A 4970-nucleotide genomic window follows, 5' to 3' on the forward strand; every position below is an offset into this window, starting at 1 on the left:
GTCAGCCATGTTTGGTTGATATCTTTCACCACTTAACTACAAGATATTAGAGGTTGGAGAGATTCACTTGTCTGTTTTTACATCTGTATCCAGAAAAATGCACTGATCACGTATTCAGTATATTGTTGATACCCTTTTCCAGGTAAAATTTGAAAACTAGAAAGCAAAGCCTTTTCTTTTCAGTGTGAAATTTGGTAAGTATTTTTCCTGTAGGGTTTTAGAATATTCTACCTGAGGCTGCACTCACAAATACTTAGGAAAATTCAGTGAGCATGGAGTGCTTTCTGTTGGGGTGCTGAGGAGAGGGAGACAAAGTGCACTCTGAAGTCTGCTTAGGCATGCTTCCTTGTTCCATTCAGAACAATGTCACCAGCAGTAAAGGGTTTGTAATCTGGGTGAGGTTGGGTGATCTACTTCCGTAGTGATACTGCCTCGGTAACCCAAGGAGGGGTCGCTGTGGGTTGGTTCTGACTCGACATCAGTGAGTTTGGGGTGTTTTTTTGGTAATCTGGGTGATGTGAAGTTCTCTCTCCTTCCTCTTACCTTTAACACTGGTGTTCTGTCTTAATGTACTTACAAGTCATTTGACATCATTTATATCACATTGGCAAATCAGTCAGAGGTTAGAATCACAAAGTGCAATTGCTGGATTGGACCTTCAAGATCGTCTATTCCCAAACCTTAAACCCTTTACCAGGTTCTCCCCAATGTCATCCCTTGCTTGAGATAACATTGGGCTCCAGAGAGAGTAAAACTCAGCAAGGTTCAGGGGCAGGGGAAATTCTTCCTTTCCATTCTTTGTCCCGAGGGACCATTGCTCTGAGAACTTACTCAGGAGAAGAGCATGATTTGATCCATCATCAGTGTCTGGGGCCAGCAGCAGAGTCGTGTGGGAAAGGTCATACTGCTGCCTGATTCTTTGGTGCTATTCTCTGGAACTGTTTCTATCATCGTCTGATTGTTCTAGTCAATTTCATCCCTTTGATATCGTCTATGAAGGAAGCTGGTAAGTATCGAGTCTCTTGTACGTCACACTATAAAAACCAAACCAAACTAACTGCCATCAAGTCAGTTCCAACTCATAGCAATCCTCATTGGGTTTCCAAGGATGTAAATCTTTATGGAGGCACACTACTTCATATTTCTTTTGTGGAGTGGCTGGTGGGTTTGAACCACTGACTGCCCTTTTGGTTGGTAGCCTTAACCACTCTACCACAGCTCTAGTAGGAATTTTGCAGATATTATATGATTATTTCTTCCATGTGCCCATGTTACTTATACTGAAAGAATTGAAGCTATAGTAGTTAAACTATTACTATCACACAGCTGGGCAATTGTGAAATGAGGACTTGAACCAAGGTTTGCCTTACCCAGGGCTCATGATACTTTCCTTACACTAGGTTTCAATCCAAGGATGAGTGATCTGAATTGTGAAAGGGTGCATGCATTCTTGGGAGGAATTCTTCCTCTGAAATGCAACCATTGAATTTTGGGGGAGAAAGGAGTAAGGTTTATTTTAAGATACATTTACCTTTAAAGTTAATTATAGGTGCTCTGAATGAAGATTGATTTAATGTTTATAGGGATGGTGCAAAAAATTAGAAACTTAGTGTTGTTGTTAGTTGCTGTTGAGCCCATTCTGACTCATGACAACCCCAAGTGTGCAGTGTACACCTACACTGCATAGGCTTTTCATGACTGTGGCCTTTCGGAAGCAGATCACCAGGTGGTACTTGTGAGGTATCTCTGGGTGTGTTTGAACCATCAACCTCTTGGTTACTAGCCCAGTGCTTAAGTATTTGCGACACCCAGGGAATCCAGAAACATAGTAGGTAATCAAAAATACTTATTGAATGAAAGAGCACAATACGCTTATTTTAATCAAGAATATGTTTAGTTTAATCAAGAAGAGAGACTTTCTACAAAACACAACATTGCTCTCAAGCCCATTCTGAGTCACAGTGACCTCATAGGACAGAGTGAAAATGCCCACAGAGCTCTCGAGCTTGTAAATGTACATGGAAGTGACTGCCACAGAAAGAGCTGGATTTGAATCCTAGTTGTAAAAGGAATGCTTTAGCTCTCTGGACCTAAATTTACTCATTAGGTGTAATAATACCTATCTCTTGGGCATTCAATGAAATAATAGGCTCATTCATTCATCTATTCATTCTTTTGACAGAAGTTTGTTTTTTTTTTTTTTAATATTTACCATTTGCATTACACTAGACATATACACGATTCCTGCCCTAAGAGAATTGACAGTCTAATGGTTAAACGTAAGGTGTTTGTCATGGTGTCAGACACACGCTAAGCACTAAACGTGGTAGATGTTATTGTTATTATTATCACTATTATTATGAGTGCACATTTCTACAATTGCTTGTAATTTTGACATATCATACACTTGATAATAGGTGTGAAGCCTAGTTATCATTTTCCTGTATTGGCATTCTAAATGAAAGGAGAGGGTCGTAAGGTAACAAGCAATTATCGTTAACAAAGGAAGTACTGTGTAATCAGAGCCTTGCTTCAAGAATGTAGGGTTTCTTCTCTGCTCCTTACTTGACTGTTACTCTGTCTTTAGCCACATGAAACACTCATAACAGTGTCTGGCACAATGAATAACTGTTAGTTGAAAAGAAGAATGCGTGAATGAACGAGGATTGCACAATCTCTAAACACAGTATCTGGCTAGTGTCTACGGAAGAAGATGCTATCTGGGTATGAATTTTACAATAGTCGTCTCCATGTAAATTCAATCACTTTCACATGAGAAAATTCCAAGATGGGGGACTCTAAGCAAGGGAGTTATTTTTTAACATCGCCAGATTACCATGGGGGAAGGAAGAGTGAAAAGGCTGAATATGCAACAATCATCTAATGCAAATGGACGATTCAAGTCTGAGGAAGTTAAATGCTGAAACAGTTATTCAGCTATTTATCTAACGACACATCCATATTACAATGAGTGCCTTTAAATGTAACAGTCTGAGTTGGTATTTTATAATAATCTACTTCATTTTGGGATTCTTATGTAAGAATTTAATGCCTCATTCAATGGAAATAACATTTACATGCACTTAGAGCATATCCTTGAAAGTGTTTAGTAATGGAAAGAATGTGTAGTGTGGAGTTTTCACAGTATTTCTGCCATATTGGATCCACATTCCTACAGGCAAATTTGTGTATGTGGGTCAAATTCCATTTCAACAAGAACCTATTTGCAAAAGATAAGAATATCCAGATAATAATTTTATATTATAAACTCTGCTCATTTAATATTATCTCTAATATTAGGTCTATTCATGTAATATAAAAAAGTTATATAACAAAAAATACTTTTATTGATTTTAAGATAATGGAATTTGACCCATACATGATTTAACTGACATAATTTCTAGACCATCTGGAGATATCTTCTCTTCTTAATAATATGTGCAAGAGGTAGTGATTATTTAATTTCAGTATTTTTATATTGTGATTCAAACTCATTACCACAAGAAATGATGTGATCAATGTGAGCATATTTTTACCTTTAAAGATGTAACCATAACAATTTTAATAGGTAGGCCAAGTGGTGTTGATAATCAAGTTTAAAGGAAGTCATAGCTTTCTCCTACCCTTCCACCCCACTAGCACCTTAGGTAAAAATTGTAAATTAGAAGTATAATATGCATTTACTGAAATATTCAGGGAATAAATATTTGACCCATAAATTCCAACCTACATCAGCTACTGTTCCTTTTTCTTTTGCCTTCTAAAAAAATATGCTCTCATTATGTACTGAATGTAAATCAGAGGACTAATGCTTCAGGGACCCACATCACCTTTCAAAATCTATCTATACACAAATGCTCATGTATCTCTAGCCATAATCATATGCATGAAGATTGCATGCAGTGTGTAAAAACCTTGTTATGGTGGGTGAGCACTTATGAAAATAGAAATCAGCACTGGTTTAAGCAGACATGGTGTGGGTAGGTAATATAAAAGCTTCTTTCTGCACAACCTCCTAAGTTGGCTATAGCATCCCAATTCTGAGCTAAAACCTTCATTGCTATTCTAGTCATAGAATCCAAAGATGGAAAACACCTATTAGGTTACTTAGTTTATCCCCAAGGGCCAGCGCTGAAGATTACTCTGATAGCATATTTTATTTCTTCTTCTACTTCTTCAGTATTTGGTCAACCCTCATTCTAAATTGTCTGCACTGATAGGGTTTTAGCTTGTTCCTTTGGATAAATATATTCTCCTACATATGCATTTCTCTAACATTTAGATACATTTTCCAGTGCGCAAATACTATTGTGTGCTTTTAACCAGATCTAGACCCATGATTTCCCCCATCATGGTACTAACCAGCTACTTGTAGCCTCCTAAGCAATGTGGGGGTAATAATAACAATACCAAATCAAACCAAACCCACGGTCATAGAGTCGGATCCAACTCACAGTGACCCCTCCTTGGGTATCTCTATGGAAGTAGATTGCCCAACCTTCTTTCCAAGGAGTAGCTGGTGGGTTTGAACACCAGCCTTCAGGTTAGTAGTCAGCTAACACTAAAAACTTAAAATATGTCGGGAATTTCTCCAAAGACTTTCTATATGTTACACATTTAATCCTTATAAGAGCTTTTGGGGGATAGGTTCTAAATAACCCCCATTTTGAATATACCCATGACTATACATAGATTTCGCTGATGATATTTCTCCACATGTATTTGTATGTGCTATGAAAGAGTGAATGGGGGCAAAGTTATGATAACTTCTTAGCCAAATCAAACACCTTGAAGGAGTGAGTTGCTGGGCCTGCAGGTCCAGGACCATGGTCCTCGGTGGACATCAAGCTCAATTGGCATAACATAGTACACAAAAACATGGTTCTACATCCTACTTTGGTGAGTAGTGACTGGACTCTTAAAAGCTGTAAGCAGCCATCTAAGATGCAACTTTGGTCTCTCTTCATGTG

This window comes from Orycteropus afer, unplaced genomic scaffold, assembly GCF_000298275.1.
Source record: "Orycteropus afer afer isolate SDZICR_OR568_19922 unplaced genomic scaffold, OryAfe1.0 scaffold00320, whole genome shotgun sequence".
Classification (NCBI taxonomy): domain Eukaryota; kingdom Metazoa; phylum Chordata; class Mammalia; order Tubulidentata; family Orycteropodidae; genus Orycteropus; species Orycteropus afer.